Source organism: Tamandua tetradactyla, chromosome 22 (genome assembly GCF_023851605.1).
Source record: "Tamandua tetradactyla isolate mTamTet1 chromosome 22, mTamTet1.pri, whole genome shotgun sequence".
In the NCBI taxonomy this organism is placed as follows: domain Eukaryota; kingdom Metazoa; phylum Chordata; class Mammalia; order Pilosa; family Myrmecophagidae; genus Tamandua; species Tamandua tetradactyla.
In genome coordinates, this window is record NC_135348.1 from 28,931,836 (window position 1) to 28,956,976 (window position 25,141).

At 39.9% G+C, this 25,141-nt stretch overlaps 1 protein-coding gene across 4 annotated transcripts in view; it reads left to right on the forward strand.

Moving 5' to 3' along the window:
* The first annotated feature begins 15,332 nt into the window (after positions 1-15,332).
* Positions 15,333-25,141, forward strand: part of ELF2 (E74 like ETS transcription factor 2) — a 125,413-nt gene continuing 115,604 nt past the window's right edge. For 2 of the 4 annotated variants that reach the window (XM_077140009.1, XM_077140003.1), the window contains exon 1: positions 15,824-15,980. The gene's annotated coding sequence lies outside the window, so the exon portion shown is untranslated. Of the gene's footprint in view, positions 15,482-15,822; positions 15,981-25,141 lie in introns of those variants that run through there. The other 2 variants (XM_077140004.1, XM_077140006.1) reach the window with 2 other exon arrangements.

A 25,141-nucleotide genomic window follows, 5' to 3' on the forward strand; every position in this document is an offset into this window, starting at 1 on the left:
TGTAAAACTCAGAACAAGTTATTTGCTGCCAACATACAAAGGAGAAACAGTCATAGGACACTGTTCTAGTTTGCTAGCTGCCGGAATGCAATATACCAGAAATGGAATGACTTTTAAAAAGGGGAAATTAATAGGTTGCTAGTTTAAAGCTCTAAGGCTGAGAAAATATCCCAGTTAAAGCAAGTCTATAGAATGTCTAATCTAAGGCACCCAGGGAAAGATACCTTGATTCAAGAAGGCTGATGAAATTCAAAATTTCTCTCTCAAGTGGAAGGGCACATGGTGAACACAGTCAGTGTTCCTCTCTCATCTGGGAGGACACATGGCAAACACAGCGCCATCTGCTAGCTTCTTCTCCTGGCTTCCCCTTTCATGAAGATCCCCGGGAGGCATTTTCCTTCTTCATCTCCCAAAGGTCGCTGGCTAGTGAACTCTGCTTCTCGTGGCTGTGTCATTCTCCTCTGCTCTCTCTGAATCTCTTTCATTCTTCCAAATGTTCCCTCTTTTATAGGACTCCAGAAACTAATCAAGACCCACCCAAATGGGTGGAGACATATTTCCCCCAATCCAGCTTAATAACCCCCCCTTTTTTTTATTAATTAAAAAAAATTAACAAAACATTTAGAAATCATTCAATAACCACTCTTGATTGGGTTACATCTCCAGGGAAATGATCTAATTCCAGATTCAAACATACAGTATTGAATAGGGATTATTCTGCCTTTATGAAGTGGGATTTAGATAAAAACATGGCTTTTCTAGGGGACATATGTCCTTTCAAACCAGCACGGATACATATTCCCATTTCCATAGGGAGGAATTGGAAGGAACACAGAGATCACTGGACCCAAACAGCTCTGGAAACCTGCAGGGCAAATACCATTAGATTTCAACATCTGAGAGTCATTATCCTTTGGGCTTTGGAAATCAACAGTCCCATCCTTTCCAAGGGTGTATGCAGTGGCCCACCTCTATCTTAATGTAACCTTGGGGGCACATTGGGGAGACCACTTTTTTCTTTCCTCCATGCATCAGGGCTGCACCCAGCCCCTCTACCATCTCTGGAGCACATTATCAACCTGTCCATAACAATGTGGTGGCAGCCAGGCTCTTCCCAAACCCCAAGGAATGTGCTTCACCCTCTCCAAGGCCTGAGGGGGCACAGCTTTTCCACGGCAATGAGGTGGAAGGCCCACCCTCTGCCTTTGGGGCAAACTCACCCTCTGCAAGTACTTGGGTGGGTCCAAGTACTTGGGACCCACCAAGTGTTTCTCACTTTGTATTGTATTTGTATTTTTACTGAAATAGTTTGAGCCTTTCTGATATTGTTATGGAATGAATGTATTCCAAACCTTTCAGTCAAAGGTTTCTTGACTTCAGACCTTAGCCTGCATGGTTCTGCCTCTGAAGACATTTTACCTTTCAAAAAAAAGGCTCTCTTTTTTTGAGTCTTTTAATCCAGACATGCAGTTGTTCTGTATATACAGATTCCACAACACTCTTGTTGGCTTTCTATGTAGTAGGCAAGGATAATGCCCCCCAGACAAAGGAGTTTCCACAAATCCTTCCTGGATAACTCCATCTCCAATCCTGGCTTTTTCTGAAATGGCTGACTGGTTCCACACTTCATTAAATCTCCATGTGGGGCACTATTCTCTGTGGTCTTCCTTTCTGGAAGCCCAGAATTTTCCAGACCATCAATTTCTGGTTTCTTTGTACCCAAAAGTTCAGTTCTCAACTTACCTCTTTCCTCTCACAATTTACTATAAGCTCCAAGGAGCAGTCAGACTGTATTGTCCACATTTAGTTTGGAAATTTCTTCTGCTAAATATACAAGTTCATCACTCTCAAATTCTGTTCTCCATCTACAAAGAATGCTTTCCTTCCAGTTTGGAACAACATGTGCATCATTTCTGTCTAAAGCCTCATCAATGGTATCTTTAGAGTCCACATTTTTACCAACAGTGTCTTTAAAGCACTCTCGGCCTTCTCTGTCAAGCTTCTTAAACTCTTTCAGAATCTTCCCCTCATGCATTTAAAAAGCTTTTCAACATGTTTGGTATTTGCAAACTGCAGCACCCCACTTCTCTGATACCAAATTCTGTTTTAGTTTGTATGCTGCCAGAATGTGATATACCAGAAATGGAACAGCTTTTAAAAAGGGGGAATTTATTAAGTTGCAAGTTTACAGTTCTAAGGTTGTGAAAATGTCTGAATTAAGGCATCCAGGGAAAGATACATTGGTTCAAGAAGGCTGATGAAGTTCAAGGTTTCTCTCACAGCTGGAAAGGCTAATGGTGACATCTGCTAGCTTTCTTTCCAGGGATCTTCAATGGCTCCCCCAGGGCTTTGTCTATTCTGTCGGCTGTATGGGTTCTGGTGGCTCTGAAGCTTTTTCCAAAATGGTTCCCTCTTGAAGGGCTCCAGTAAGCAATCCCACCTTGAATGGGTGGAGAACATCTCTATGGAAACATCTAATCAAAGGATGCCACTCACAATTGGGTCACATCTCCATGGAAACAACAAAAAAGTCCCACTCAACAATACTGATTGAGGATTAGGACATGGCTTTTCTGGGGTACATAATAACTTCAAACTGGCACAGCAGGTTATAAGAGTAAAATGCAAAAATCAGTAGTGTTTCTATATACTAGCAATGAAAAATCTGTAGAGGAAATTCAAGGAAAAAAATTCCATTTACAATAGCAACAAAAACAATCAACTATCAGGAACAAATTCAACCAAGGATGTAAAAGACCTGTACACAGAAAACTACAAAATTTTGCTGAAAGAAACTGAAGAAGACCCAAATAAATGGAACAACATTCTGTATTCAGGGAATGGAAAACTAAATATTATTAACATGTCAATTCTATGTAAAGAGATTTACAGAGTCAATGCAATCCTAATCAAAATTCCAACAACCTTCTTTGCAGAAATGGAAAAGCCAATCATTAAATTTATATGGAAGGGTAAGAGGCCCCAAATACATCTTGAAACATCTTGAACAATAATAATAAAGTTGGAGGAGGAGTTCCCTTCCTAATTTTAAAACTTCATTATGAAACTATAGTTATCAAACAGCATGGTACTGGGCGGGCCACGGTGGCTCAGCAGGCAAGAACACTTGCCTGCCATGCCAGAGGACCCGGGTTCGATTCCCGGTGCCTGCCCGTGTTAAAAAAAAAAAACAAACAAAAAAAACAGCATGGTACTGGCACAAGGACATGACCAGTAGAACTGAACTGAGAATTCAGAGATAAACCCTTACAAATACAGCCAATTAATTTTTCATGCTGCCTTTTTTTATTGTAAAATATAACATATATACAAAAAAGCAGTAAAATTCAAGGCACACTGCAACAATTAGTTGTAGAACAGATTTCAGAGTTTGGTAGGGATTACAGTTCCACAATTTTAGGTTTTTACTTCTAGCTGTTCCAAGGCACTGGAGACTAAAGGAAATATCAATAGAATGATTCAGCACCTACTCATTTGTTAAATCCTATCTTCTCTGTTATAACTCCACCTTTTCCTTTGATCTTTCTCCCAATTTTTAGGGATACTTGGGCTATGCTCGTTCTAAGTTTTTCATGTTGGAAAGGGCTTTCGATAATATGCAATAGGGCAATGGAACTAGTTGATATTCTGGAAAGACTGGCCCCTCTGGGTTTTTGGACTTATCTGGCCTAGGAATCCATCTCTATAGAGGTTGTAGGTTTCTGGAAAGTAATTATAGTGCATGGAACTTTTGTAAAATCTCAGATAAAACCCTAGGCGTTCTTTAGTGTTGGCAGGAATGGTTTTGGTTGGAATTTGGCAAACCATGATAAGTAGCAATGTCTAGCTGAAGTTTGCATAAAAGTAGCTTCCAGAGTAGATTTTTTACTTTATTTGAACTTTCTCAGCCACTGACACCTTATTTGTTACAATTCATTTCCCCCTTTTGGGCAGAAAGGCATTGTCAATCTCATAGTGCCAGGGCCAGGCTCATCACTGGGAGTCATCTCCCAAGTTGCCACAGCCAATTAATTTTTGACAAAGGTGCCAAGTCCACTCAGTGGGGAAAGAATAGTCTTTCCAACAAATGGTGCTGGGAAAACTGGTAATCCATAAGCAAAAGAATAAAGATGGGCCCTGACCTCACACTATATAAAAAATTAACTCAAAATGGATCAAAGTCCTGAATTTTATTGTTAATTTGTAAATTGTATGGAAAGAAGGAGGCTTATCCATCCTGGTCATGAATAGACATCACATAGAGATCCTGGAGCTGGGAGAAGGGGATGAATGGCCATGTAGGGGCTCCTGGTACAGTTATATTAGGCAAGGGCATTTTTGGAATTGTATGTAGACTTGGGAAGAAGGGTATGTGTGAAAGTGTATATGTGTTGGGGGTGGGGGTGAGAATCAGCCAAAGAATGAACAATATTGAATATTTTTTCTCCCAGCATTATTTGGAACACGGTGTTCCTATTTTTGGTGAGAATTGGTCCATCCTCACTCTAGCCATGAGATCCATGACAGAGCTACCATTGTTTTATATGACCCACTTTTCAGGTCAGAATTACTTTGGGATTCTGGTGGGAACACCTGACCCAAACTGGGTGTTCACCATATCATATCTAAATCCCCCAGTGATTTAGTCGGGGTGGTCATTCAGTGTTCCTTCCTGGGATTGTCTGAACTAATAGTGGGCATTGAGGGTGACATGGGAAGCCCTAGACCCTCTGTTTAAGATGTGAGTCTGTGGCTGAAGGCCACAGTGTTTCTCATGTAGAGACAAATTTGAGAGAAAAAAACAAAACTTCCAAGAGAAATAGAGAAGAAAGACCTAGAGAGAGCATCCTGAGAATGAGAGCTTTTGTTACAGTTGACCTTGCTTGTCCCATGGCTTGGTTATGTGAGCCAGAAAATTTTCATTTTGGCTAGGGTGATTCAAGTTAGATTTTGTCCCGTGCAATTAGGAGTCCTGCTATCTCAATATATAAAGTGTTTTTTCTCTTTTTCCAGAGATATAATGGCAGTTCAATAACCTTCACCACTAATTCACTCTTAGCATATGGTATTCAGACTGGGGATGCTACTGTGAATGGTCTCTGCATTTCAGGCCACCATCAATGAGTAGCCAGTTGTGGCTGGTGCCAAGACTCCATCAAGTAAAGCAGGAAATACACTTGGAAAGACAGGTGGTGGGTCATTTCATAGGGAAAATCAATGCCAGAATGAGGAGTTTGTATTCAGAGATGACATCATCAGAGCTGAGCATTTGGAAGATTACTCTGGCAGGGATATATGAAACTAATAGGAACAGGATAAAGTTAGCATTAACTGCACACCAGTTACAGGTCCAATGCAGCAATCTGGGAAAAATATAACAGAGCCTTGTATAAGACACTGTTTTTCAAACAAAGGCAACCAACTTGGGGAAGTGTAGCCTAAAAAGGAGAATATAGTATGAGGAAATGAATTGACTCAGGGCTAGGCAGGCAGCTAGGCCTCAGGTCAAAACTTAACTTCCGGGTCTCTTACTTAATCTGACTGTTTTAGAGGACCTGGGGCAGGTCCTAGCAAATATACTTACTGGCCAAGTGATTTTGTAAAAGTATGTAAAAGTAAGACATTTTAATCACAGTTGGCTAAGATCACAGTCTCTTTTCACTTCCTCATCTGCACCAGCCACCACCTGCTATTGTTTTCTCCTGGGAGGGGGCCGAATGAGGAAGATTGCCTCCACAAATAATTTGAAGTTAAACTCTTCAGTATTCAGCATTTCACAACAGTTACATGTTTTCTTTTTGGGGTCCTGTTTTAGATAATCTAGTTTTAGATCTAATGCTAAGATGAAGCATTTAAACACACATGTCCATATGGATTTTCTTCAGGGTCTAATATAAGGAGATGAAACGATCTGCCCATTACAAGTCTGTGTAAGCTTTCCAACAAGCATACAATGACAATTTAAGGATTCTAAAATATATTTTTGAAGATTTTAAAGAGAAATTTAGATACAAATAAGATCTTAAATATTTATTCAAAAATTAATGATGTTCAAATGTGCATTTTAACAGTAATTTGAAAAGATATTTTAGAACATTTCAAGAAAACAAATAAGAACCACAGACTCCTGATTTGAATGGATATGAAGGGTGCTTTCTGCTACCATTTAAAAATGTATTTATTGAAATACAATATTCATATAAAAATTAAAGGACTGTGAAACAAAGTGAGTTGTCATATCAAGAGCATTAATTCAAGATCATAATTTCAGATCACACCAAAATCAATAAAAACAATAAATTTTGAAAATGAGTAGTGAATAAGCTCTGGGTTATTTCATAACATACCTGACAAAGAGGAGTGGATAATAGGCAACAGATGTAATTACCTTGACTTGACATTAAATACTGACATCCATAAAGATAGCATAAAACTCATAATAAATTACTACTCATTGAACATCAAATAACAAACTGATCAATGAATGTTTTCAATTCAAAGAACATTTAATATTGGTCACTGTATAAGAAATTTGAAGTGTCCTGAAAATGAAAGGAACGTGATATAAATTTCCTCAGATTGAAAATAATCCTAAAAATGTACAAGACATTAACAATAATAAATTGTGAAGCTGAAAGAAAATTTTCTAAATCATCAATAATAATACAGAAAGTTAGTCCTTTGTGCTAGAGGAAAACGAGTTATTTTTCTACTTTCCCTGTAGAAGCAATATTATGAAATTGTCACAGGAAGAGACAATGAGAGAGGATGCAGCCAATGAATGTTTGAAAAATTATTTTTAAGATATGTCAGGGAGTTTAATAAAAAATGGTATTTTATTTTTCTGGATTTTGTAATGTTTGAGAAATTTATCAGTTTTTAAAAATCTGCCATTTTTGTGATTTCTTTCTCATTCTAAATAAATATTCATATCTAATTTTGTATTCATAATTTTCTATTTATTTTCCTTGAAGAGGGTTCCCCCAGATTGTATATACTTCAAGTCCTACAAAAGTTGGATCATCCCCAAGCCAGCGGAATGGAAGGGACCTAGAAAGCTATCAGGAACCCACAGGTACTGTCTTGTTCTCTATTGTTTGCTTCTCCTTGTGGCAGAGCTACAGCTGAAGGGCTTTCCCTGCTTCTGAGTTTCCATGGCTCTCCCACAACTACCAACACAAATGTGCAAGATTCCAGCTACAAGAAGAGACTGTAGATGACCTCTTGGTCTTGCCTCTAAATTTCTGAAAGATTCAGTATGATAAACCCAGCTTAGATGACGTGTCTCTGTTTATTCAACCAGCAACTTAAGACCAGAGAAAGTGAAGTAACATGATACAATCATGACTAACGGGGGCAGGACAGGGTCTGGTTATCCGAGAATGGAGCTGACATCTGACCTGGTCAAACCCTAACATTTGGACTAGAGGAGCAGAAGTAGAAGAAGAAGCTAAGGGAGCTCCACAACTGATGAGATTAGGGTGGGGAGTAAAACAAGGATGTTAAATGGGAGGAAGCACCCTTTGGGGACCAGTATGTGAGTGTGGTAATTAGATTCAGTTGTCAACTTGGCCAGGTGAAGGCACCTAGTTCTGTTGCTGTGGACATGAGCCAATGGTACATGGACCTCATCTGTTGCTAATTACGTCTGCAGTCAGTTAGGAGGCGTGCCTGCTGCAACGAATGACGTCTGACTTAATTGGCTGGTGCTTAAATGAGAGAGCACACCATAGCACAGCCTAAGCAGCTCAGCAAACCTCATCTCAGCACTCACAGCTCAGCCCAGGCCTTTGGAGATGCAGAAAGAAGCCACCCCGGGGAAAGTTGTTGGAACCCAGAGGCCTGGAGAGAAGGCCAGTAGAGACCACCCTGTGCCTTCCCATGTAAGAAAGAACCTCAGTGGAAAGTTAGCTGCCTTTCCTCTGAAGAACTAACAAAATAAATCCCCTTTTATTGAAAGCCAGTCCATCTCTGGTGTGTTGCATTTCGGCAGCTAGCAAACTAGAACAGTGAGTGAAAGCGATAACCCAACTGAGGAAACAGAAGACTAACTTCTCAGAGAGGTAACAGATAAATCAGTTACTCTGTCTGGAAATTTGCTTTCCTGGACCAATACTTGGAGGCATTAAGTTATATATACATAATATAATTTATAGAGCATATAATATATAACATAGTATATATATCTAATATATCCATATATGTACTTTCATATATCATTATAATATTAAGTGCAGCTATATTCCCTTAAGACATTTCAAAGTTCATTTGTTATCAGTGAGGATATATTTTAAGGAAATATTTTACCGTTTTATAGCTCATTAGGAAGATTTCCATGTTACCCACGCAATATAATTTTAAACTGATGTTAACTCTGTAAGTTCTAAAATTTAAAATAATGTTTTAAAAAGTGTTTGCTATCTAGCAATACTGAATGGCCTTAGTCCCTGATAAATACGTGTATATTTAATATAATTTGCTGCTCTTCTTTTCTCTAGTCAGAGCTTTGAAATGTTTTTCCTACAACAATATAAACAGCTAACATATTTGGAGTACACAAAAAAATTCTTGCGTTTCTTCTTTTACAATCTTTTACTCCATTTATTCCACTCCCAAAAGTTCTTTCTGGTAAACAGGATCTGACTAAGATGTTTCAGCGGGGAGAGGAGGGACATCTTGTTCCTGCCTAATTGAATAAGGATCCATTAAGGATTGACGTGCTCTTTGGGCTAATGGCAAATAGAAACTATTAAAGACTGAAAATTTCAATAGAACAATATTTTTAAAGTTTAAGTCTCCTATCATATAATTGTTGTGCAAAATACCAAAATTGGCTTAAAATAAATGTAAAACATGTTGTAAAAATATACAGGATATCCTGAGGCAATGAAAAGCAAAAACATTTGGATGTCAGTAGCTATAGACAAAACTTTATAATAAATAATTTGTCTAGCCAATTTTGGCCTTTTCCTGAAATTTGCCTTAGGTCCTTAATTTCCCTACTCCCTTCCTGCCTTGCCAGGCCCAGGCCCTACTGTACTATTTTAAAAGCTCAATTTCAGCACCAATGGCAATATAAATAAGATGATTTAATGTTGATTTTAATCCTGTATCTGGTTTCCTCTTGATACTTCATCTCCATCCATTCTCTTTCCCCAGCCCCACCTGCTGAGTCAATTAAAGGGAGCCTGTTATTGCTAAACCTAGACTAAAAGGCATCAACATTTCTAAAAACCTTCCTTTCCCTCACCATCCACTTCAGTGGCCTCAAAAACAGCAGTGTGAAAAGTGCACTGGACTTGGAATTAGAGATCAGATTTAAATTACAACTTGGCTTAGCCATATTATCAAAAACAAGTCACTTAATTTTTCAGCCCTCAGTTTCCTCAAGTGTAGCATGATAGGGTCAGAGCAAATGTATAATATTGCTCACAGATGTAAGCGACTAGAAGCCGGAGGTTGGGGACTCCTGCTCTTAACCTTTACCTGCCTCTTCTATCTATCAAACTTTACCTCTGTCATTTGTTCTGATCACAAAGCCACCTATGTTCTCCTCAGCCACATGGGGTGGTAAAAGAATTAATCCCTTTTAATTTATTAATTTTCTTCCCCTACTCAGGTAATCAAATAAAAATGCAGACTTTATGGCTCTGGAATTCTCCAGTAGTAGTAATAGCAGACTATAAGCCACTTATAAGCTTGTTAAATTATGAACTGGACTCCTTTACATTCCTGGAATCACATGCCTGAGGTTTCAGCCTACCCTTTGGGAGAGCATGGCACAGGGAAAGGCTGGCCTGACCATGCCTTTAATGCTGGAGGTGACAATGAGGAAGAGGAGGCAGAAGGACAGTGACCGAGTGGTCCAGAGCTGGAGTCTGGAGCCAGCCTGCCTGGGTTCCCTGCCTGCCCACTACTCACAAGCTGGTGATCTTGGGGAAGTTTTTATCCTCCTCCACTGGCCTCAGTTTCACAATCTGCAAAACAATAATAATACTGATCTCATTGGGTTGCTGTGAAGATTTAAAGAAAGGATTAAACATTATGAAGGTGCTGCTAAAATTCAAAAGCATTCTGTTGGTATTTAGCACTCTGAACACATGTAAGTACAGATATTATCAATCATTATGCCTATTTGTGATGGACTGGTGAGTATTAATCTATTTTCTTGGCATGAGCAGGTCCAGGAATCAAACCCAGGTCTCGGGCATGGCAGGCAAGAATTCTGCCACTGAGCCACTGTTGTAGTGCCCTGAATATTAATTTTAACAGAACTATTTTTATTTCTGTTTTTCCTTTACGTTATGGGAATTTCCAATCTTTCATGTAAATTCCCAATATTTTAAAACTCTCAATTCCTTTTTTCATGTACTCTATTCTTTCCTTTTCTCTCTGGTATCCACACTTTAATCATTGTCCTCCTGTAAGCCTATATAGATCGGCTTCTCGTCCTGGTTGTTACTTTCTCTTTCTCTCTCTTTTATTTAATAGTCAGCCATCACCAGCAGATATGTAAAGTCTACTTAGACATAATGCAGCAGGCAGGAGCCACAGGCTGGAATAGAGGGAATTTGTTGGCAACCAGTGGTGAAGGAAGCATCTGGAGAATGGGAGATAGGGAACATGGCAAGAAACCCTCAGCCATCTGCAGTGTTGTCTGGTATGTCAGTGGAACAGGGAGGCCAAGCAGAGGCGCATAGGGCTGCAAGTGGCAGCTCTGGCCTGCCAATTTGGGGGGTGTGGATATGAGGCTGGTGTTATGGCTGAAGCAGAGAAGAATACTCTTTGTCCCTGATGTTTGGACTTGAATGGTTGAAATAAGACTGCCATGCATAAATTAAGAAGGCATTTTAGTAGTATAATGTACAAATGGATAAGAGCACAGGCTCAGAAGAAGGATTCAATATCCAACTCCATACTGCCTACTGTGTAACCTTGAACAAGTGACTTAGGCTTCAGCTTCAACTGTAATAAGGCAATAATATTGAATACATAATATTAATGAACACAAAGCACTTGGTAGTATGCTAATAGTTGCTTCCATTGTTGTTGTTGCTGTTATTTACTATTACTAAAATAATGCTACCCATTCTAATTAGCTGACCAATAGGAAATCCCTCCTTACCAGGAGAAAGCAAATAAATACTGGGAAAAACAAGCAGTTTGTTTTTCTAAATTTAGGGCAATCAGGAAACAAATAGAAAGAAAAAAATTCTATTAATTTATTTGAACTTAGTAGTATGGAAGAAATGGGTTAAGTTGCCTTTGAAAACTATTCGACTCACAAGTATGGAAATTAATTTCAGATCCTGTCCTGTGGAAGATATTTATCTTTTTGTTTTAATGAACTACTATTGCATTTACCTTGAATTTTATTAGGAAGCCAATTTTATCCAGACACTTTAAAGATTAATATGATCTCAAATCACTAATTAAGTGTCCTATGTGTAATTCATTTGGACATTTAATTTTATAATAAAGATGAGGCAAAAATCTGCTTACAAAAATTTGTTGTAATATTGAAAATATTAGAAATTCTAACTAGAATTAAGTATAATCCAACTCAAATACTTTAATAAATGAAAGGTATTTTAAAATAATTTATTTAAAGATGGAATTATTAAAACGACTCCAACTAAAGCACTATTTTAAAGAGAAGCTTGCTATTAAAATCAAGAACTGAAATTATGAAATGACTTAAGTACTTATTTTACTGGAAAACATTACATAGTAAATTACATGTGTAACTCATGAGAATTTAACCTCCCTTCCAAATTCAAAAATTTATGCTTTCTACTTATTTTACCTGATTGCATTTGATAGTACAAATTTTCATTCTCAAAAATTGCTTAATTTGATTCTGGAAACGTAACATGCCCCTAAAATATTATTTTTGTTCTGGTGATTTTCTAGGGCAGGTCTCTTATAACTGTTTAATATATAATGTTTCAAAGATCCTGATTCATAAAAGGGAAGATGATACTTAAAAACGAATTTGGGGACTGGGTTCCTTTGCAGTGGTGGGAGAGTTATAAATAAGTTTCACAGAAAGAGTTTGTAGAGGGGTGGATGTGGTGGCTCACCAGTAAAGTAGGTTAATACCGGACTACAACTGGATGGTTGCCCAGAGCTGCTCATTCTGTTAAGGCAAGGCAAAAGAAGAGATTCTTCTGGCTGTTTTTGTAAAGCTTATGCAACCTGAGAATCTGCTCACCTGCAATGAGGGAATCCAGTGAGCTTAAAGATTGTGTCAGTCACTCAGAATTCACTACCATGGAATGCCTTTGTGGTAGCCAGGCTCCAGCCTGGACCCCAGGGTTTCCCAGCTCCTGGAATTCCTGTCCTTGTGCAGTCTCCTCCTACCCTGACTTAGGACCGATGTGTGACTAACATTATACTGGAAGTGATGGTGTGTGACTTCTGAAGCTAGGTCAGAAAAGGTAGGGCAGTTTCCATTTTGCTTCTTTCGACTGCTTGCTTTGAAATGTTATAAGGGAATACGGTCTCACTATTTAAGTATAACTTAAAGCCTCTAACAGCCCAAGAACGTGAATTTCTGGGTTGGGAAGGGCAACTGATTTACTTGCTACTACTCAGAGCTTAGTTTTCTCCTGCGGACTTCACTTTGATCATCATTGCCACCCTATACTGGGCCCTAAATGGGTGCACCTCCCATTTAACAATCTGATGTAGGAGTGCAAAACCCTCTTCCCTTGATTACTCTGATGCTGAAGACAAGTGAAAAACAAAAACAAAACAACTTTCCTATATAAGTAGGAAGAGGGAAGGGGAAATAAGCACAGAGAAAAGTATATAAAAGTATTCTGCATAATAACTTACTATATAATCCCATTTATATTGTCTATATGAATATGTGTATAAATGTATATGTGTGCGGAAAAATGGAAGCTTACAAGCTAAATATAGGTGTGGAGGGTAAATGAGGGATTGAGAGGAAAGGGTAGATTGGATTTTTGAAAAATCTATTCTGTATTATTTGAAAATTGATGACGGGCATGTATCAATGAATCACTAGTAGAACTAAAAAAATAATTGTGTAATATAAAAAAAAACAAAAGCAAAAGCAACCCAGTCTACAACATAAAGATGCCATATTCTATGATCACTAACTTGTTCTAGGACTCTGGGCCACCACAGTTCCTTTCTATCGCCCTTGAGGTCCTTAGAATGCCCTGTTGCAAACTTTCTGTGTTTCCTATTTGGCTTGCCTCCACAAGTGATGTGTCTTTCCAAGACCTACTACCAAAGAGCTGCCTCAGAGATGTTTGGTAATACCAAGGGAGCAGATTGCTCCATCTGCTGTTGTGTAAGTCAGCAATTGCAATGCTAATTCCACATAGCAAACCGCCCCAACTACAGCGGTTAAAAAAACAATTCTTTATCCCGCAGTTCCCTGTGTTCAAGTTGGAGTTGCTTCCTTGTCTGCTCCATATGTCTCTCATCCTTCTTGGGCTAGCAGACTACCCTAGGCATGTTCTTCTCGTGAAAGACAGCAGCACAAAAGAGAAACACTCAATGCCTCTTGAGGTCAAGTTCAGAACTGTCACATTGTCACTTTTGTCCATATTCCTTCGGTTAAAAGCCAATTAGATGACCCAAACTTAACACCTATGGAGGGGAAACGTTCTACTTCTAATTGAGAGGAACTCAAAAGTCACGTTTCAAAGGGCATTCATGTATAGAGGAGTGAAGAAATGGGAACAAAAATGTTATCTACTACTGCTATTTACCTAGGACTTTCGTGCTTACTTCCAATTGAAGGTAGGGGAGAGTTCTTCAGGTGGCTGACAATAGCAGTGATTTGAACTCAAAGGTGAATCTGTCCCTAACTACTGGAATGGGACTTTGCCCTTAAATGCCCATTAATTAAATCATGACAATGCAATATTTATGGAGATGCAGTAGCACTGATAATTAGCGAATCCCTTACAAGTATCAGAGTGAGCAATAGTCCCGAAGTGTTAGGTTGTTTTACAGGAAATAGAGGGTTAAAAACACTGCCCTAGAAAGATGTTCGTAGTATCCTGTTTATTGTGTATAAAAGTTAGAATGTTACCAAGGCTTTACAAATTCTTTACTTTGAAAGGTATTAATAACTACCATTATGGTAGAACTCAGGAATCCATAATATCTTTAACTCTGTGGTTCACATGTTCCTTTCGAGAACTGCTGCATTTACATTCCTCAGGATTTTCTTTTCGTTCAATGCTGGTTGTGGAGCAGCGAATATAGTAAGGCTGGGACCCAGAGGTGAACCTGGTAAATGCTGTGCCCGCTGCAAGGAGCCAGAGACAGAAACAGAACCAATCCCCGCGCGCACCCGGACACTGTTCTTTGTTAAAGAAACAAATTCAAGAAAACACGACCTCGGGAGGGATGGTGTAGGCGTTGGCGTTGGTGGGAGATAGACTGGGGCGTTTTTATGCCTAACTATGCCTAAGAAAGTCCATTTAATGACAAGCTCCAAACGCAGGGCAACCCTATGCCCTGTGTCATTGGCTTTTGTGCACTTGAAGGCGCGTGAGAATGCCCCGCTCAGAGGTTCCCCTTTGTGTGAAAAGTGTGGAAACCAGAAGCGCACAGCTACTGCTGGGTTTTCATTTTCGACTTGTAACCACTTGGACCAAATACTCCCGCACCATAATACTTCGGCATTCTCGCACCAATACTCGGACTGGAGTTACTTCCCCGTCGCTGACGGATCGAGGACCGACAATGAATCGGTGCGGGCGACGACAGCTCCCGCTGCAGCGCCGGGGGACCGCCCGCCGCGCTCCGCAGCTGCGCGCTGGGCCCGGCCGCCGACCGCCGGCAAACGCGGGCACCAACCGCCGCGCGTCGGGGCGGTTGGGCGGGTGGTAATTTCTGGGAATGGGGCGGGGTCCGCGGGTGTACGAGGCCGGGCGTTTGCAGGCTGGGAGGAGGCGCGGGCGGCGCGGAGGGGCGCGAGGCGGGCGGGGCGGGGCGCCACGCGCGTCACAGGCTGGGAGGGGCGGGGGCGGGGCCGGCGTCGCGCTTTCGCTTGCCGTCGCCCCCGCCGCGGACTTACGCGGCTGTGGAGTGCAGAAGGGCAGGACCCGGTTTAGGAGTTTCTCCAACCCCCGGCCTCCCCAACCACCATCACACTGTCCGAGTGCACAGCCGTTTCCTGGGAAGGAGGGTTGGGGTCTAGGGTTACCGATGGGAGAGACAGCCGGGGGCCACAGAGAGGGGCGAGGGTGTGCAAGCCCGAGTAGACAGAAAAGCTGGTGGGCGGGCGCTGCAGGTGCACGCGCGGCCTCGCCGTCCCCACGCGCCTGCCCCGCGCGGCGGAGCCCGCACCAGTCCCAGGCCGGAACCGGGCACAGGATGGGGGAGACCAGGGCAGGAAGCGGGACGAGCGGCAAGAATCTTTACCTGAGAAGAGGGGTTCGGAGAAGTTGGGGGATAAGGAAAGGCGGGATTCGAGAAAGCAACAGAGGCAGGTTCAGCGGGCGGTTGAGAGCCGAGGGCGGTGGGGCCCTGCTGGGTATAAATAGCCGGTCCCGGTTTGACAGGCGCTGCGGTGACTGGCGGTGCCGCCCCCTCCGCCCCGCTCCCCGCCGCGTGGGGAGGGGCGGAGCACTCGGAGCGGGCCGGGTGGGGGAGGCGGCCTCGAGTGTCCTGGTGGCGGCGGCTGGAGGCCGAGGGGGAGGAGCCGAGGCGGGGGGTAGAGGGCGGGGGCCATCATTGCTCCCCGCGCCGCGCTCTGTGTCGCCGCCGTCGCCTCGGCGGTTGGGGGTCGGTGGGGCGGCGCGGGCGGGGGCCGCCGCGCGGGGTGGCGCGGAGCTGTTTTGTCTCCTCTTGTCTCTGTGGAGCGGCTCCGGCTGCGGGGGAGGCCCCGGCTCCCTCCGGACGCCCGGCCATCGGCGGCGGCTAGTCCGCGGCCCTGCTGAGACTGAGAGCGACGCCGCGGTCTTCCCAGGCGACGCGGCGAACAGGTAAGAGCGCGGGCAGCCGAGGGTAGTGGGACACAGCGCCGAGGGCGCGGCGATAATGTCCCTCGGTCCCGAGTGCCGCCTCCTCTCTCCGCGCCCCCGCCCCGCGCCTGTGTTGTTTGCTCCGGAGTGTGCGGAGGGGTTTTCCGGAGGCTGTGGCGGTGACATCGGCCGGGGGTTAGGGAAGAAGGCGAGCGCCCCTGGGCAACGGTCGGGGAGGCGGACTTTCGAGAGGCGACGGCGCTCTGCGCGGCTGTCCGCGGGGAGCGCGGGGCAGGGCAGAGGGAAGAGGTTACGGACCCCGGCGGGGGGATGGGCCGAGCGCAGCTGGTCTGGCTGTGTTTACATCTCAGAGCGAGTCACCTCTGCCGAGAAGCGGACTAAACTGACGCGCCTTCTCCCACAGGGAGGCCAGGGCGGGGGGTCCAGCTCCGGAGGAAACGCGTCCTGGGAGGGTGTGTGCCGGCGGGCGGCTGCGGCCGGCGCCGGGCTGCGCGGCGAACTCAGGGCGGAACCTGGGAGGCTCTGGCCCCTTAGGGTGGCGTGGAGGGCCCGAGATGAGTTTTCTTTCCCGTCTGGCGTTTTCGCCGCCTCTACCTTTCCTTCTCTCCGCCCTTAGTCTGCGCGGCAGGTTGTGCTCGGTTGTTCTTTTATTCTCGGTCTCCTCGCCGGCCCCCTGCTGTCGCCTCCCCCAATTCCCGGGGGGGTGGGGTGGGGGTAGGGAGGGCTGGCTCTGATCGGAATCTGTTTTTTAAACAAAACAAAAACGGGCTCCGGAACGCGCACATCCAGCGACCGCCTCCTGGATCCTCTCCTTACGAATCTGACCCTCTGGGACGGAGCTACTGGTTTTCTGGAGGCGCGGGGAGGGAGAACCGTAAGGTTCTGGCAGGGCTCAGCACTTCGCTCTGCCCGGAGCAGCCTTGCGAACCCCTTCTCTTGAGCGAGTTAGACAGTTTTCTTTTCGGGTCAATAAAGGACAGAAAACATATTCCGTAACACGAAGAGTAATCTAGATTGCACTGTTTCTAATATTTTTTATGTACCAGCATCCTAGGCTTTCCTTTTCTGGGAGTTAGGTTCGATGCAGAATAGCTTTCAAGTTCTTAGTACTTGACTAAATGAGTAAGTAAAAGTAAAACTAAAATTTCCCCTCTTTCTGCTGTTCGTGAACGTTTACATTAGCTCTGTGTTTAAATTTTAATCCAGAGATGAGACAGCAGTAATCGTATTTTTGGTAACCAGATTTTCTTTTTATCTGTGAGTCTCTGTTGAAGGATAAATTATACATTTTTTCCAGTGCCAGAATCTCGGAAGAATGTCACGTATTTACATTTCAGACGTTTTTCAAAAGGCAGAAGACTTTATATGAGATTGAAAACTATTGAATTACATTTGAAGAAAGTTAGGAATTAAAGTTTTTATAGTGCATTGTAGTTTATAGTGTGCTCACCTGAATACTTTTGGCACAGGGTCTAGTAGTTAAACACGTAAAGTAGAAAATGGAAATATCTTGATCATTTGAAATTTGGATATTTAATGTCAATGTGTTTTTAAACTTAATGACAACTAATTGCAGTGATTAATCATTGCCCCTCATTCAACAATACTTATTTACAAAATAAGCAGTTTGAGTGTGGTAGAAAAGAATTTGCCTTTTACTGATTTTTCTATCCTAAGTCAACAGATGATCAGTTCTTTGATTGGTTGTTGTGGTTGTGGCAGGGCCTGCCACTGTTGATGGCTTTACCTACTCACAGGACCATACAATTCACTGATTTAAAATGTACAATTGTATGGTTTCTAGTATATTCAGAGAGTTTTGCAGCCACGGCTTAATAAATTTTAGAGCATTTTCATCATTCTAAAAACAAACCCGGAATTCATTAACAGTCACTCCTCATTTCCCCCCAAAGCTCCCAGTTCCTGGCAACCACTAATCTACTCTCGCTATATATATTTGCTTGTTGTGGCCATTGCATATGAATGAAGTCATACAGTATGTGGTCTTTTGTGTCTGGTTTATTTCACCTCATCATAATGTTTTCAAAGTTCATTCATGTGGTATCATGCATCATTATTTCATTTCTGTTTACTGTTGAGTAATATTCCATTGTATGGATATATTAAGTTTTATTGACCCATTCGTGAGTTGATGGATAATTTGGATTGTTTCCACTTTTTGGTTATTATGAATAATTCTGTGAACATTTGTGTACAATTTTTGTGTGGGCATTTCTCTTGAGTATGTACACTTTTTAGAAAAAACAGCTTCTTGAGGTGTAATTCACATACCAAAAATTCATCCATTTTGAGTGTGATTCAACGGTTTTTAGTAAATATATGGAATTGTGAAATTATTACCACAAGCCAGTTTTAGAACATTTCCATTGCTTCCAAAAATTCTCTGAAGCTGATTTTCAGTTAATCCCACCCCTGCCCTAGGCAGCCACTGATTTGCCTTCTGTCTATATAGATTTGCCTTTTCTGAATATTTCATATACCTGGAGTCAGACAATATGTAGTCTTTTGCATCTGGCTTCTTTCATTTAGCATAATGTTGTGGAACTTGGTATATATTGTAGCATGTGTCAGTATTTTGTTTCTTTTTATTGTGGAATAGTGTTCCTATGTACATCACATTTTTTTTATTCACCAGGTGATGGTCATTTGTTTTGTTTCCAGTTTTTGACTATTGTGAATAATACTGCTTACACATTTGCATACTAGTCTTTATGTAGACATATGTTTTCTTTTTTCATTGTAGTTTTAATTTCATTTTCTTAATGACTCATGATATTGAGTATTTTTTTCAGATGATGAGCCGTTGGTTTCATTTTCTTAGTGGGGTCATTTGAAGTGCAAAGTTTTAAAATTTGAGGAAGTCTTAGCAACTTTTTTCTTTTTTAGATCATGCTTTTGTTGATGTATATAAGAACTCTTTGCCAAGGTCTTTTGAGAATTTTCTCCTTTGTTTTCTTCTCAAAGTTTTATAGTTTTAGCTCTTTTATTTAGATTTATTTATGATCTATTTTAAATTAATTTTTGTGTGTAATATAAAGTAAGGGTTGAAATTCAGTTTTTGCGTGTAGATTGTCCTGGCACCATCTGCTGAAAAGACTGTTGCTTCCCCATTGAATTACCTTAGCACCTTTGTGAAAAAAATCAGTTGAGCATAAATATAAGAATTTATTTCTGGACTCATAAGTTCTGTTCCATTGATCTATATGTCTATCCTTTAATGCTAGTAACACTGTCCTTATTACTGTTCTTTATGATAAGTTTTGAAGCCTGGTAGTATCAGTTCTTTAATTTTTTTCTTATTTTTAAAAACTTTTTGTCTGTTCTGGGTTCTGTATAAGAATTTTAGGGTCAACTTACCAGGTTCTGCAAAAAATGTCCTGGAATTTTGATAGGATTGCTTTGAGTCTGTAGGTTAATTTGGGGAGAACTGCTGTCTTAAAAATATCCAGTCTTCCAATGAACATGAAAATTTTTCTTTATTTATAGACTTTTGTTAGCAATGTTTTATAATTTTCAGTGTACAAGCCTTATGGTTTTTTTTTTTAATTAGGGAAGTTGTAGGTTACGGAAGAACTGTACAGAAAATACAGAGTTCCCGTATACCTCCCTTATTATTAACACCTTGCATTAGTGTGATACTTTTGTTGAAGTTGATAAAAGAATAATTGTGATGGTACTAATAACTATAGCCCATGGTTTGCATTAGGGTTCCCTGTTTGTGTTGTCCAGTCCTATTTTTTTAAAATTTTTATTCTAGTAAAATATGAACAACCTAAAATTATCCGTTTTTACCACATTTGAATATATAGTGCAGTGGTGCTAATTACGTTCACAGTGTAGTGACGCCATAATCACTACTTATACTTTATTTGTTCAGTTATTTCTCCTGTGTATTCTTTTTGATGCTATTGTGAATGGAATTGTTTTTTAAATTTCATTTAAGATTTTTGTTGCTAGTGTGTAGAAATGCAATTGATTTTTATATGTTGATCTTGTATCCTGTGACCTTGTTGCACTCATGTATTAGTTCTGGTAGTTTTTTGTGGGTTCCTAAGGATTTTCTGTGTACAGTGTACATAGAAATGTACAAATGACAATTTTGCTTTTCTTTTCTGATGCTGAATGCATCTAATTCCTCACTCCCTTCCCTCTCTTCCTTTCCAATTGCTAGGAGGCAGTGAATTCAGTCTTTTACCATTAAGTGTAATGCTGACTGTAGGGTTTTTTTTTTGGTTGTTGTTGTTGATACTGTGTGTTTGATAGAGGAACTTCTGTCCTTTTTTCTAGTTTATTAAGAATTTTTATCATGAATGGTTATTGGATTTTATTAAATGCTTTTTCTGTGCTTATTGGTATGACTATTTGTCACTGTTTTCCCAGGGCCTTTTTGGTTGTAGCCCTGTGTCTTGGGAAACCTACCCAGTCCCAGACGAGTTGGTGTGATTGGTCGCATTAGAGTCTGTTGAGATGACTATGTGGCTTTTGTTCTTTATTCTGTTAATGTGTTCTGTACATTGATACAGATGTTATATCAGAATAATCACTACTTATACTTTATTTGTTCGATAAACAAATTCCTGGGATAAATCCCTCTTGTTTTGTGTTGTTGGATTTGGTTTGCTAGTGTTGTTGATGATTTTTGTGTCTGTGTTCATGAGGGATATTGGAAAGTTTTTGACTAGTATTTATGCAAATATTATCTTCAGATATTATTTCTGTCCTTTTCTTCCTCTCCTCTCGTTCTGGGACTCTCATACATGTATGTTGATACAATTAATGGGATACCTAAATCTGTAAAGCTCTGTTCATCTTTTTTTTCTTCTTGTTCTTCAGATTTGGCAATTTCTACTTAAACATCCTCAAGTTCACTGACTCTTCCTTCTGCCATGTCAAATCTGCTAGTGAATTTTCAATTTTGCTTGCACTTTTCAACTCTGAAATTACTATTTGATTCCTTTTTTTAAAAAAAAAATCTATTGAGAGTCCCTGTTTTATGAATCATTGTCATCATACTCTCCTTTAATTCTTTGAACATGGTTTCCTTATTTGGAGATAAAATTAAATTGTACACAGTGGCTGATATCTAAACTATGTAGTAAATCAGAAAATGATGTTTGTTTTATTTCAAAATTATATTCTATTTATCATATGTACTTCATGATCTGCATGAATGTGCATTACTCATAAATGTTAATTTTTATTTCATAGTTTTACTTTAAATATAATTAGAAATTTGCTTATTGTTACTAATGTTGATAGGTAGGGTCAGAATACAATTTAAAAACATAAATAATTCTGAAACCTGGGGTCAGTCTTTGAACTGACTGTATAGTTATTGTTTACTTTTTTTGTACATGATTCTCACTGTTAATTAGTTCTCTTATGTTAGGTGCTAGTGGGTATGAAAATGGAAGAAACCTGTGAGAGAAATCTAATGTGATAAAATGGCTATAAATGATCAAAATCTTCATAGCAGCCTGCGTGTTTAATAGTATATTCATTTGAACTCCTTAGGAGACTGTAGTAAACAAGATAAGTAAGGTCCCTATTCTCAAAGAAGTTAAATTCTGAAGAGGGATTAGCCATTATATAGTTAAATAAGATAATTTTAGAGAGTGGTAAATGCAGCAAATAATGTGGATGTCAAATAGAAAATGATGGGGGAGCCACATGCATATGGAAATTATTTGGGGTGGGGGGAGCCATAATGCCTCTCTGAAGGAGTGACATTTGAGGTGAGATCTGCATGATGGATGAGGAGGATCTCGTTTGTGGAAGATCTGCAAGAGTCTTCTAGGCTGCAGAACAAGAGGTGCAGAGATGAGAATAAGCTTCGTGTGTTGTCGAAATAGAGCCAGTGTGGCTGGAGTTTAGCAAAGCAGTGAAGGAGAGATGAGGGTTGAGGTCAGAGAGGCCCAGCCTTATGTTGATTTTTACATAGGCCATGTTAGAGTTTAGGTTTTTTTCCCCAAATGTGGTGGGAACCATTGGAAAAATATTGCAGTGGCCTTCATTCTTTACTAAAAAGTTAATTGATAGCTCAGTATATAATTTCTGTTTTCTGTAACAGTTTCTAGGCATGAGTAAATGTATATAAGGCTTTCTGTAAATGATTTTAGCTTTATAAAGAGAAGCAGGGAAAACAGCCTTTTCCTGTTGGTTCTTCCTTGAAATTAAGTATCTAAAAGTAAAATAATTTCCAATATCTATACAAATTTAAATTTGTAGTACAGTTATAGCAATGGCAAAGATTTTTGTGATAACTTTTACCAACTTATGTTCATATTATAAAATTACACTTTCAACTGTATATAATTATGGGCTAAAATACACAGATATTTTTTTATGTAGTTGTATGATGACTAAGTTTATAAATAATTTATATGTAAACATTTTTTCCTTCGCTATTTTGCTAGAAAAACCTACACTCTCTGTGTGGCATACATTGTATAGCATAACTCAAATTAACATAAAATAATTTCTTGTTTTACTTCAGTGTAAAATAATACTTCCAAGCTATATGTAAATGCAATTTTTGAGGATAAATTTTGTTTTTAAAGTACTAGTATTGGCTATTAAAAACAACTTGTGATATTTTATAAAGTGAGTAGTAACCAGTATTTCCCTTTATAATGTCATGTACATATTTAGGACTTAAAATATATCTTCTGTAAGGAAACCAGATATGTTCAAATGAACTAGATATATCATATCAATCTAGATTTATCAGAATTTGGAAAGTATTTTAAAATGACTTCAATTCTGTGTTTAAAAATGTAATGCTTATCCTGAGTTAGTATGTGTATCTGAAAATGTTTCTTGCCGCTTTATTTGTTAGCCCATCTATCAACTATTCAGTATTGTATTTGTGGTGGTTAAGATATACCATTTTTACATAAAATGACTTAAAGAAGCTTAAAACAAAGGACACTTATATATTAGAGACAATTAAATAGAGGAGGGAAATCAGGAGAAAGAAAAACTTGAATTGGGAGTTAAAATTGTTGCCCATAATGTGCCAGACAGTGGGAGCCCTACAGTGTTAACACACAGTGGTGAACAACTTAGCTATGGCTGCTCTAATGGACCTTAATTCTAGTTTGTGTTGGCAGGACAGAGTAGAAAGTTTCAGTAGACTTATAAATAAAAACCTCATGTTGCAGTCCATTACAGAGCTATTACACAGAAACTGACTTGGGACAAGGTTAAATCCCCACAGTTAAAGACTATTCGTCATATTGCCTTATAACTTCAGTATCCTTAACATGATTTATTTAAAATAGACTAAATCTAATTTCTTTTGGTTCCTAAGCAAGCAAATGTTACTTTTCATTGTTGAATTATAAACTTGGCAAATAAAAAAAAAATCTGTAACTTAATCCTTTATATGGTCTCTAGGCTTTACTTGGGTTCATCATCAGTGAAATTGAGGAAAGTTGGAACGGCATTTGGTAGATCCATTATAGGGCTATTCTGTATAAATGTAGAGAAATAGTTGAAGTCATGAGTTGGTGGTATAACAAGTAAACAAAATAGTGTTTGCAGAATTAATATTAAAACAGAATTTTTTAGGTTCTTACCTTTACTTGAGAGCCAGAGTCCCAATGTTTTCATGAGTAATCTGTCCATTTTGTGTCATTTTGCTTATAACCTAGCTGTGGGTACCGTTTAGGTACATCATTGGAAAAGTAGGATTACCTTGCAAAAGTCAATCTATGTTAAATATGTACCATTCTGAACTTCAAATTTCATTACCCTTACTTCATTTTAGATTATAAGTAGTAAGAATTGGAAAGTGCATTAATTTTTAAACGGATTGGTGAATGGTTCCTGCTTACGTTTTGGTTCTCTAATAAACTTTTAGAATGAGTTCATTTTCTGCTTCATTTCATGTTATAGATGAAATGAGAATGTTCCAGGAAGTCTGCCTTCATAAATTTTTACTTAAATTTTAGAAGTGGAGATGCTGTTTCCGTTATACCATATCTGAGCATTTAAACTTAATCATGATGTCACTCTATAATGATAAAGCATTTTAAACCTCCCACATATTTTACAGAGGCAGGATGGAATCTATATTCCCTTAATTCGAGATGGTTGAGTTTTACCTCTAAAGTTACTGCTGGTTGAAGTTTAAGTTTTAAGTTTAAGTTCAAGTTCTATATTATCTGTAATATCCTCTTCTCATAACTGTCAGCCATTGACCTTTAGGTCATGTTTCTTGCATGTCTTGCTATACTGGATAACAATACCATGAGAATAACATACTGTGATAATATTGGTAGCTATGAAGTAGTTATTATCATTATTCCTTTTTTTAACAGACGGGTTTGAGACTGCTATCCTTAGAAAGCCATGCATATAAGATTGTTTCCTGGCTGGCATCAGGGAACTTGATTCACAACAGTTAATTTATGATTCACTGTGCCTACATTGTTGATGCAAACATTATGGTTTATATTGAACACCTGGTTTCCTTCTAGGAGACTGGAATTTTGGTATATGCTAGGTAGAGGGTGCCCATGTGACTAACTCCCAATGAAAACTTTGATACTGTGTTTCTAATGGGCTTCTTTCAGCAGAAACAGTGCTACATTTTTGTTGCTGCCTGAAGGGTTTGCTCTGTGATTGCTCACGGGAGGGAGAGAGCATAAAGAATCCTGCAGTGGATTCTGCCAGACTCTGTTGTATCTTCTTCCCATATGATCTGACTGTGTATCCTTATTATGTCACTGTAATACATTTTAGCCATGAGTGCAACTGTTTGCTAAGTCCTGTGAATCCTAGCAAATCTCAAAATGTGGGGTGATCTTGAAGAACCCAACACAACTTTCCAGATGAAAAGAGATTATGCTCTGCTGAGGCTGCAGAGTTGTGTTTCAACTTCAGTGGAAGAAGTTTTAGTCTACTTTGCCTGGTGATAAGAATCCCAGGTTTAATGGAGAAGTTGATATTTTGTCCTAAAATGAAAATAAACATGCACTTTTGTATTCCTCCATCCATTCATCACGTTCTACAGACCCATAAATGCTTAAGTTACAGGTCCTGTGGAAGAGAGAATTCTGTAAATAGTTTAGACCTTAAAATGGGATACTCAGTGCAGTTTTTCTTTAGTTGCTTCTGCAGGGGGCCTTTTTGTC